Below are 12007 nucleotides of genomic sequence, written 5' to 3' on the forward strand. Positions count from 1 at the left end.
CATTATCGCCAGTTGGATGACATAAATTTTATATTAATCATTTACTTAGACTAAACAACTATTACAAGAAAGAAAAGAAAGAAAAAAACATTTAGATTTCGGTGCTTATTTAACCTAAACCGCGCAACTAATCAATGCAAGGAAAAAACAGATTCTTACTAAAGCAGTATACCAGCTATGAGATCCCTCTAACTTGTTCTTTTCATCGTTATATATATATATATATATATATATATATATATATATATATATATATATATATATATATATATATATATATATATTACAATATTATTCCAAATTAATGTTCATACACGTTACGTTTTATAAAATTTTCAGTCTGCACTCAAAATTTAAATGTATTATTTGATTTAGTTGATTACAATCCAATAAAACTCGAATAGTCTTTTTATTCGGCTTTTGTTATTTACTTGAACCATGCACATTTGAACATTTCATTATTCTAGTAGTACAAATATTAGCCATCTACGGAATCTAATTAAGACTGACTAAGCATATTTAAAAATTTTCCACTAACAAAATTGATACGGGCTAATGCACACTAACCACTCTCCAATTGCAACATTATGAGTTTCAGAATTAAAGAAAAACAAACCTAACTATAACTGTCACCTATGCATTGAATATCTTTGACACATGTATCGCTACAATCTATTTTTATAACTTAATATCAAACTTGGAGCGAATGCTAAGCATCTCCGGCTACTATACCTAGCCATGAAACATCTCATTACAATATAACTACTACTTGCTGATATATGAAATATATACATATGAAATGTCGCTGAAATGATAATCGCAGGTCAGTCTTCCTGTAGGAAGGGCAGCACACTGGAGCAGAATTCCCCTTTAAAACACGCACATAAAGCTAACTATGTTCTTCACGATCTATTTTAGACATTTATATGACAATAATTATTTTTCCAATACGACGAAACGAAAACTATATTGGCCCGGGCTAATAAGAATAATAATGACGGAAAGAAATTTGTTCGATGTTGCTTTTCTATCAAAATCAAAATGTTATGAAGCTGTAACAAGGGATTTCATTCTCTAGAAAGGAATAGCGAAGTGGAGATTTCATAGGAGATGGATAAGATATGTGACGCAAAACTAATTTAGCTAAACATAATAATATTAGACATTTACATATCAAACTGAACTGATATTATTGTCACAACTGTACATGCACTATATCACCACGGTAACATTATGATGGTAGCTCAATCGGCGCCATATTAGACTGGCAACTTCGACCTTCTGATAATTAAATTTTAGAAAAATTCGGTTACCTGGACTGCAGGTACGATTACCCGTAGTTAGAGGATTCCTGATACGAACGAGATTCCGACTCTGATTTCCTCTCCTTCAGTGTTGTACCCTCTCCATATCTTGATTCATGTATCTACTAACTTCTTGTCCATATCAATATTGATACCTCCCAACATGGAGTTATCATGTTGAAAAATTTTCGAACGCCCTGTATAATAGTGTAGAATAATATATGATGTAGGATATGTAAGGATGTAATGTTGTCATTTAATTTTTCTCGTAATATTAGAAGGTAGAATTAAGTTAGGAAGTGCATTAAAATAGGTTTAGGATTTTATTTCGTATTTAATATCTATGCTTTGTTCATTTCTATCTTAATTTCCTATATTTCTTAAAGATTCTGCTTATTTCTTTTATTTTTCATCTGTAGAACGCTTTTCCTATCTCCAAACATTCTGAAAACTCTCCCAGAAATGTCTTTAAAATTTTATTCTAAAATTATCCTACATAAAATTCTTTAGATTTTCAGCCATCTTGATAGAAAATCGTCAAAATTCACTGTTTTGGTGAATCATCTTCAATCTTGTCTTGTGTGACGTCAGTAGCACAGATTTACAGAATTATCTATAATTGGTCGCTTTCCTTTGAAGTCTCTGATAATTAGCTCATCATCAATCTTCGTACTGTTACGTCAGATTGTTGTTGTACTTTAATGGCGTCAGCCTCAAGAGAGCAGTCCCTACTTACTGCCCGTCAGAGATTATCAGAATAAAGTGGTAAAGAAAGCCGCTCCAGAACGAATTTTCCTATTAAAAGATATAAAGAGTTTCAATTGCAAAATTTGCGATATTTTTGTGTTATTTGTTTTGGACGGAACGGAGCGAGCAGCGAGGAGAATTAGTGAAGCAGCCCAATGTTGTGAATTGTCGTCTGTATGAACTATGAACGAAAGCTGATTACTACATGAGTAGGGCTCTGAATTTTTTGAAGAACCGTGATGGTTGGTGGATATTAACCGGTTCAATTTAGATTCCATATTATAAAAAGGTGTGTGTGATAGTTATTTTCTCCTGGAACCATGAAATTCACCACGAAAACTTCAAAAAGGGGTCAATAGGAATTGGTACTCGTAAGGACAACCTTTGGATTCTTCGTGCATATAAAATCATCCAAACTGTAAATAATGTTTTACTTTATTTCTGAAGTGGCTCAATCGAAGTAACTTGGTAGCCTGGACTTGGAAATACTTTTTTTGACCTCGAAATTCACCAAGTTACATAGTTGCAAATATGGTGTTCAGTGAATTATAATAATATAACCATGTCTTCGTAATTCCATTCCCGTAGGATGTATACAATTACTGAGGCAATATGTGACGGCTTAAGCTTATCTAGAAAAGGGGAGAAATAAAAGGTAGAACAAACTACTGACGGAATATATACATGCGAGTGTAAAAATTTTCGTTTAGAGTGACCATCAAAATTCCTGTAATTCAAAGAAAGCCTAAATCTTGTGTAAGGTTATATGCAGTATTCTTTATTATTGTGATTTTTTTATTTAGCTATGCATCGTTTGGCTGTCTATTGTAACCAAGCTAGACAAATAGGATAGGAATGACGTTCTCTGGTATAGAACATATATACAATATATATTTTAAAGTTTTTTTTGAACTGATAACGTATCCATAAAGTATTAGAAAATAAACCGAAGCTGTACTTTGATAAAAGAAGCACGATAGGTAGGTTCTGTCACAAGTTTTTCGATAGGGGCAACTGGTTTTCTACCACCGTGCGAATATTCATTTTAAAAGTGCAGGAAAGTAACAAATTCGATTCCCATTAAAAGAAAATTTGGCCTGGACTGCCAACCAAAACGTTTTTACGGTATATAAACAAATTTGTTGGTGTGAGTGTGTAGTGTGAATGTGTTTTAGGTTAGTGTAGGTTAAGGTTTTAGTAATTTCATGTGTATTTTTTTTGTGATAATATGTGTAGGCAAGATATAAATAAATATGTGAAAAGGGTGCCTGGTAATAGTAGCTGCTGTGAACAGCTAAAACGTATGATTGTTTTTAAATGAAAGATATGAATGCCAGAATAAGAGGCATATTCATTGATATAGTTGAGGTGAATATTAATAAAATATTGAATATTGGGAATATGTAATAAATTGAATGTTATGAGAGTTTGTGTGCGTGTAATATTTCAATATGTCTGGTCATGAATTGTGACATGCACGGTAAAATAGTTATCTAAAGCATAATGCGATGTACCGTTGTGCCCCTAAAGTGAATGCAAACAGTTTGTATAACGAAGAGCTTCGGTGAAACAAGTAAAAGTTTCTGGTTGACAATTATGTTTTATTTCATATAGCAAGGATATAGTATAGTCGAATATTTTTTTTTTTTGGATAGTAAAACATGATTTTGGTCAACATCAAAATGGTGCGTCTTCCTATCAATTTGATAAACGAATCATCGAAGGGAAAATGATATGAGAGAAATGTTACGGGGAACCCATCAGTGAATGTCACGAATCCTGATTTTTTTTTATTTCACTTTTCCGAAATTTTGAATTTCTTCATTTATATTATTTTTTTAATTATTTTTTTCCGTTGCGCAAAACTTCATTTAGATATTACACCTGTAGGGCAGGTCTTCTGAGTTCCGGTTGTTTCTCCCATGACTATGAAGTGACTGAGTATATCTCTGGTTGCGAGCTATTCTTTTGTGCAGGCCACATAGACCGATAGCTAGTTAAACTGGCGATGTACTCAAGCGCACCTGGGTCCAGAGAAAGCGAACATCCGAGGAAACAGTAGACAAGAAGATACACTTACACATAATTATATTATTATTTTTCTTACAATATGGCTGACATGGAACAAACTGCTTCCTCGGTGGCTTTACCGAAAACAGGTTAAAATAATAAATTTCGACGGAAACTCCTTAAAAATCAAAATACGACACGGGTTCAGCCAAAATAACAATTTAGTCACAGGTTCAGGTCCACATATATTAATTTTTCGTCTTAAATTTTCAAAGTTAATGGAGTTTCCTGCCACCGACCTTTTTGTTAATTATATCGTTTCTTCTTCTTCTATACATAAGACATTACTCGTACACAGTAACTATGTATTCTAATTATTTTGGAACATCAACGTATTATTCGTTATTTTAACCATGCATATCTTAGTACTATTATTAAATTGCATCCTACCCTTTTTCTGATATTTTTTTTCCTAAAAACGTTCAGAATAATTTCCTTTCACTCACTTATTCGGGTTTGGTAATAGCAATCATAGCTTTCTAGAACAAATGAGTAACGTAATACTTGTTATTGATAGTTGAATAACGACTGTCGTCACCTATCCCAATACGCACTGATGATGTGTTATTTGAAAGCAGCAACCATCACATGACAAGCAGGCTCAAGCCTTGTTAGAACGAGGATACTACTGCACAACACAGTTGTTAACCGTGAACGTGGTCGCAACAGGCAAGCATTTGTATATTATAAAACTTTACAATGTATATAATCCAATTTACAAGTTTGGTATTAACAGATTTGGTTTATAATGCAACTCATAACTCTGTATGTTCCCTATGTAAATTTTATATCGATCTTATTTACTGATTTAGGCTATTTAATGTACAGATTTAGTATAAATTCGCCAATGTCAATATTATCGCGGTAACTTTATCCCAAAATTTATGAGACTAGCATCACGTCTATTGGCTTGTTTACTTTTACACAAATTAGTGCAAGTCAACAGTTACCTACGGCTTAGGCCAAGAATAGGAACACAAAAGCAAATATAGTAAACAAAGAAAGAATCAATGGGGAATTAACCTAACAATAACAACACTCCAACAAACATATCAACGGCAACAATGCTATTTAACTATACGGGTGCCACAGAATAATAAAACAGGAAATAAAAAAATCAATGTACTGTACTAATTAATTATATGGGTGCCACAGAATAATAACATAGGAAGTAAAAAAATCAATGTGCCGTTACCAGTAAACCGGTACGTTACAATGTTAGGGCATTCATCATCATCATCATATTATTATTATTATTTTGCCTGTTGGCAGGTCTCAGGAATAATCAGTTTTTTTTTCTTTCATAGGTTCTACCTGTAAATGATTCTTCTACGTTTCTATATTTTCAGCTTCTTCTTCTAACTCGACAACCAAATCATCGATTAGTTGTGTTCTCCCTACTCCTCGCTTTTCTTCCATGTTAATCTTTATGACGATGTATGAAGAAGGCTTCTCTAGAAGATGTATCCTAAGATGTGTCCAATCCAGTTGGCTTCTGTAGAAAGGATGCTGCATCCTCTTCTCTCCTATTCTTTTTAAAACCTCTTCTTTTGTCCTCTCTGTCCACTAAATCTTCTATATTTTCCTCGAACACTACAATTCGAAGCTCTTTAAGTGTTTCTTCCCTAACTGTCGTAATGTCCAAACCTCTGAACCATACAATCCCATGTTCCAAATATAACATTTGACGGGTTTGACTAACTTATTCCTTAGTGTAATTTGAGAATGCTAGTTTGGAATTTCTTTCTTGTTGAATGTCTCTTTTGCTACACCAATTCTTGACCCGATCTCTCTGGTGCAGTAAGCGTCTCTCGTCAAAATACTTTTCATATACCTATTTGAAACGATCGATCTCTTTAAGTTCTCTTTGTTCTACTTTGATCTTTAAGGGTGTGTTTCCATGGGATATTCTCATGGGATATTCAACTTTCCGATATTCATTTCCATTCCGTATTTTTTCCTAGTGTCAACAATTCTGTTCCTCATCTCCTGTAGTCCTTCCTCAGTTCTAGCTATAATACCAGGTCATCTTGTTGATTATTTATCCCCCAATTTTAATATCGCCAACTCCCATTAATGCTTCCTTCGTTAAGTCTTCATTGTAAAAGTTCAATAACTGGAGTGACGTATTACATCCTTGACTGATTTCTCTCCCTATCTGCAAATTGTTGATTTCTCTTTGGTTCAGGAGCAATTTAAGTTTTGTTCTGTGTACAGGTTGCCAATATGTCGATGATCCCTCCAGTTGAACCTGATTTCTTTAAGTATTTCCAGAAGTTTGATTTAATTGATCCGGTTGAAAGCTTTCAGCCAGTTAATGAAGCACAAACGTATCTAATCTTGAACGTCAAGAACTTGTTTCGATATAATTATCACTAAATTATTCTTTGATCACTGTACTTCTTTGCTTGCATTTTCTTAAGTAATGCAACCATCGTAACATCTAGAAAATCCTTTGGCTATTCTCCATAGAGAAGATCTTGTTAATAAGTGAGTTAGTTACTTTTATTGCATTGTTTCATAGTCCCTTGAGCAAGTCCGCTGGTACAGTCCGCACCAAAAAACCTGCAACATGAGCATGTAAGTTTATTGTGAAACGACAAAGTCTTTTGCTCCAAAATAAGTGTGCAGAGTAGGACGCCGAAATTTCTCCTAGCGTGATTCATGCCACTTAGACATTATGTTGATTCCCTACGCTGTTAGGCGTAATTTCACAATAAACTTACATGATCATGTTGCAGGTTTTTTGCTGCGGACTGTACATCGTTGTTTCTACTGGTTTTCCTCCTTCTCATTTCTTTGATGACTCGTACTACTTCACTTTAAGTATACTGGGTCCTTTGTCTTCTTCATCCACTTCTGCTACGATTACGGTATCTCTGTAACTTAATAAATGATATAAATTATATATGTTGAGAGATAGGTGAAAGAGGATGAATAAACAAAAATATAAAATATAATTGAATGTAGAACAAGGTATGAAATGAATGGGCCGTAATATCGAAAAGAATTAGAGGAAAATAAATGAAACAAACATTCGGCTTGAAACAAAGGTAATAATTCCAAGGTGTTCACTTTCTTTCAGTGATTGGATATCGAGAAAACGCACTGTACTTATCTAAACAGTAAGCAGATGGACTGTCTGCTGCGTACATATAATGTGCACCGCATTTTTCCATTTCCTTCAATTAAAAAGGAGAACTTAATTTTCTCCGAGATGACCTTCTTGGGACCCTCGGACCCATTGAACCCTCAGCTAGTGTGGAAACAATTGCTCCACAAGAAATATATTCATGGAATAAATAAATAAAATTAATGTGAAGACTGAAAATAAATAAATAACTAAAAGAAAATTTCTCCAATAATAAATACGAAAAATCCATTATAATCTTGACCGCAATCGGACAAATTTTAAATGTAAAAAACAGAGTTCAGCGCCAGAACTCTAATATTATTGACGGTCATGTTATTCTTTTAGTGTATTTAACTCTAAAATTCGATGGAAAATTATTAGCATATAGTCTCAATGGAGCTGAACAAAAGAAAGTACCTCCATTCGTGATTACTTTATTATTTGGACTAAAATTTGGGAATAAAATAATTATAATTTTATTATTGATACATCTCTTATCCTAATTTTTTGGTTGTTACGAAACAAAATATTTAAATTATCTCCTACAGTTTATTCTTAGACAAAATAAGTACATTATGCAAGTTAAGAGTAATACAAGGGAACCTTCTACAGAGGTACAAAAATGTCAAAAAATAACAATATTAAACAGTCCGAAATATTGATAGTTATGAAAGTTAACCATGTTTCGTTCTTCGGAAATTTTACTTTTCGAAGTATTTACTGCATAAAAGATTTAATAGGTATTTTACAACATCGAATTAATTTTTCGAAATATTACTGTCACCACAGTATTTGGGTGATATATCAATCTTTAGGGACGTCCTGTACATAATTCTAATATAATTTAATAAAATTTTAGACTGTGCCTTAATGTAGAAATGAAGGCTGAAAATAAAATTTTCAATATAAAATAATATTATTTTTTGGATAAAACAAAGTATTAAATGGCAATTTAAATAATTAAGATCCTTCAAAATTAATTTGACTAAGTTTCTGCATGTTATTTATTTTCCAATGCATAGGCTATTTCTTAAATCTTCATTATATATATATATATATATATATATATATATATATATATATATATATATATATATATATATATATATATATATATATATAGTACAAAATTTTATATAAAATCCATAATTATTTAACATTACATCCAATGTTCCGAATCTAATTATATTTATTTTCCAAATATTATTGTGTGCCACAATGTAATGAAACAAAATATTTAATTGAATTTTAAAATGTGTATAAAACAGGCAATGTGTGAAGTGGAGGCAGTTTGAATATTCTTTAGGATTCATAATCCAATGGAAAATTTAGAGTGCCTTGACTTCTACAATGCAAATGACCGGCTATGACTTCTAGAACTAGGAAGACTCAGAAAGAATGTGCAAGAATGTTGACATGACGGAAAAATCATATAAATATTACCGGATTCTCCTCCGGGTATGAGAAGTTCTATTTTGACGTCGAAACTCTGCGAGTCAAATTATTCATAATTAGTTTTGTCACTCCGTCATTCTATCCATCAGAGGTTCTGCTCGTCATCGTTACCAAAAGTAAGTGATTATGCATTGTCTTCTCTAGTCTTTAAGTCATACCAGTCCATATCATGCTCTGTAGTCATTCAGTTATTCTAGATCAGTTCATTAAATCCTTATTCTAAATTATTTCTGTGTTGTCGAATTTTATCTTTGAATTTCTACTCCCATGTTTCTAATTCTGAGCAACGCTATCTACGCCCCCAAGACTTGCATTAATTTAAATTACTTCTTGGAGGAACTGGGTGGATGTTAAGGCCATTCAGTAGTTTTCATGTATGAGAATTGTTTGGGGTTCGCAACCCAAACTAAAGGTCTCCGTTTGACATGCCTCCGGAAGTTTCTAACTGCCTTTTACGTCACAAATCCCGTCACGTTTAAGGTAGATTGCGAACCTATTTTTAAGGTTTTAGCATGGTGGAGTGCGCGGTCTTTTGGATAGTGCTACAAGCTATTTTGTATGTTGAAATTCACTGTTCAAATTGATTTCGGTATCATAATGTTTCTCCAAGCGCGGAAGTGTGCAATCATATTTCAAAGTGTATTTTACGTTTTCGAATTTAAGTGATAAGGTTGTATTTAAGGTGGTTTAGAAATTTAAGGTTATATTACATAGAGTACAATGTTATATTAGTTATTTAAGTTAACAGATTATTTTTCTTGCCTTATTTTGCTCATGCCCTTTGGTGAGTTAACAGAATTGTTAGATGACATACATTTACATGTAGTGAAATTAAAGAAAAAGTCAGCGCAAACGCAAACAAGAATTCCACATAAATATAATACTAGGCTAAACAGCAAAATGAATCTGGGAACGAATACAGAAACTCCGGCAAAAAATTCGGTTAAGGTTGAGATTGCTCGAGATTTGTTGCCTATTCCGAGGTTCGATGTCAAAAGTGGTGATGATATACGTTTATTTATGGAAGAATATGATGATGTATGTAGGATCAATGGTTGGGACGAAACTAAGAAAAAGAAAATGTTACCTTTAGCATTTACAGGGCAATTTAGAAAAAGGTTACGGGTATTTTTACAGAGACAAAGTGAAGAGCCACAATCTTATGACAATTTGAAAACACTTAATTTTAAGGAATTTGGTAGATCTACACTAGGTTTAGACATAGAAGATCAATTGCGAGAAAGAATACAAAAACCTGATGAACCAGTTACGAACTTTGTGTATGACATGCTTTTGCTGATTCAGAGATTTGAAGACAAGTTGTCAGAGGAAATGGTGATTGCTCTTATAGCCTCTGCATTACAACCTTATTATTTAGAGCGTATTGGAGTATATGAATTTACAACTGTAGAAGAAATGTTAGGTGTTTTAGTTAAGCTTGAGAAAATAAAGCTCGTGTACAGAGAAGGGAAAAACGCGAACGTAATACTTCCGTTATGAAACAATCTTGGAAATCCGTACTTCCAAAGTTGAAAACTTCATTAACAGCAGATTCTTCCGAGGTCGAGTCAGATAGTGAAGTAGAGGTGAAATCGCTGAACAATCAGGAAAAGAGGAAGAAAAAGAAAAAGTTAGTTAAGCAGGAGGCTAGTGAACCGAAAGTGCAGAGTCAATCAAGTAATCAGGCACAAAGTCCAGTTAGCTCCGATCAATTACAGTCGTTAGAGAAAAAGTTAGAGAAATTAACTTTACAGATTAGTCAGCAACAATCTGATCAGAATAACAGTAATAGTAGTAATAAAAACAATGGTAATAAAAACAGACGGAATTTTCAAGGAAAAGGGAATAATTTTTCAGACAAAATAGAGGAAATCAGAATCATAACTCTAGTCAGAGAGAAAATTTTAGGGGTCGATTCCGTGATAACTATAGGAATTTTAGAGGCCAGTCGAGAAATCAATTTTATCCTAGAGGTAACTTTCATAATTACCAGTTCCAAACACAAACACCTTTGTATGGTAGTAATTATCAACATTATCCGACTCAGGCACAAACACACCCCATTTGTTCTGTTTGTGGTCATGGATTTTACACAGAGGATGCATGTTTATTGCAGAAACAGTCTTTAAACGCGTAATGTCTGTAAATGTGGGAGGTACATTTACAGATAACGCAGTATTCGGGAAAAAGGGTCATGTCGTAAAATCCTCCATTACCACTCAAAACAATATGATTTTAATGCCAATACTGATAGAAGATAAGAATGCTCATGCTGTGTTAGATTCTGCTTCACAAATATCAATCATTAGAGAAAATTTAGTTTCACTAAAGGCTAAGATTTTGAATATTGATACGCGCATAAAAGGAATTACTCAAAATTCTCTTTTGATAAATAAAATAGCAATTGTTCGTTTTAAGATTAATGGGAGAACATTTCATCATGCTTTTCGCGTGTTAAACAATTTTTCCCAAGACATGTTGTTAGGGAATGACTTTTTAGTATCCCAGAGAGCACAAATAGACGTGAATAGAAATGTTTTTTTGCTACGTAGATTTGGAAAACCTCCTAGGTTTGCTATAAGTGATAACAGGGATATTTCAAAGGAATTATCACCACAGGCTAATAATTTAGTTTGTAATAGTATGAACCCTGCGTTTGTTTTGGTTAATGATGTTACTATTCCGCCTCGAACGAAACAATTTGTTGAAGTAAAATTAGCGAATTCAAAGACAGGAAAAGAATGGTTACTTGAACCAAACAAATCGTTACAAGACAGGAATTTTGATTCCCAGGACAGTTTTATCTCTCAAACAACACTTTGTGCAGGTTATTAATCCTTTTGTGTCTTCAATTTCGTTAGCGAAAAATGAGATTTTAGGGTATGCCGAAGATTTAGCATATTTAAGTGATTTTCAATGTTTCAATGTACAGTCAGAGGATGTAGATTCAGAGCAGTTGTTGAAAGATGAGAAATTGTTTGATAGTACAAAACTAGATGTTGGTACAGAAGTTAAACCTGAGATAAGAGAACAATTGATTGATTTATGCTATAGGTATGCCGACGTGTTTGCTTGGTCAGAGGATTCTATAGGGAAAATTAAGAATTATGAGCATGTAATAGAGTTAAAAACACTGGTTCCTTTCTATAGAAGACAGTATCCCATTCCTGCGTCCCTTAGACCACAAATTAGAGAACAAATCAATCTTCTTTTAGACCAACTAGTTATTGAATATAGTGAAAGCCCATATAACTCTCCCGTGCTGTTTGTAAAGAAGAAAAATGGATATTTACGTCTG

This window comes from Thermobia domestica, chromosome 13, assembly GCF_964235325.1.
Source record: "Thermobia domestica chromosome 13, izTheDome1.hap1.1, whole genome shotgun sequence".
In the NCBI taxonomy this organism is placed as follows: Eukaryota; Metazoa; Arthropoda; class Insecta; order Zygentoma; family Lepismatidae; genus Thermobia; species Thermobia domestica.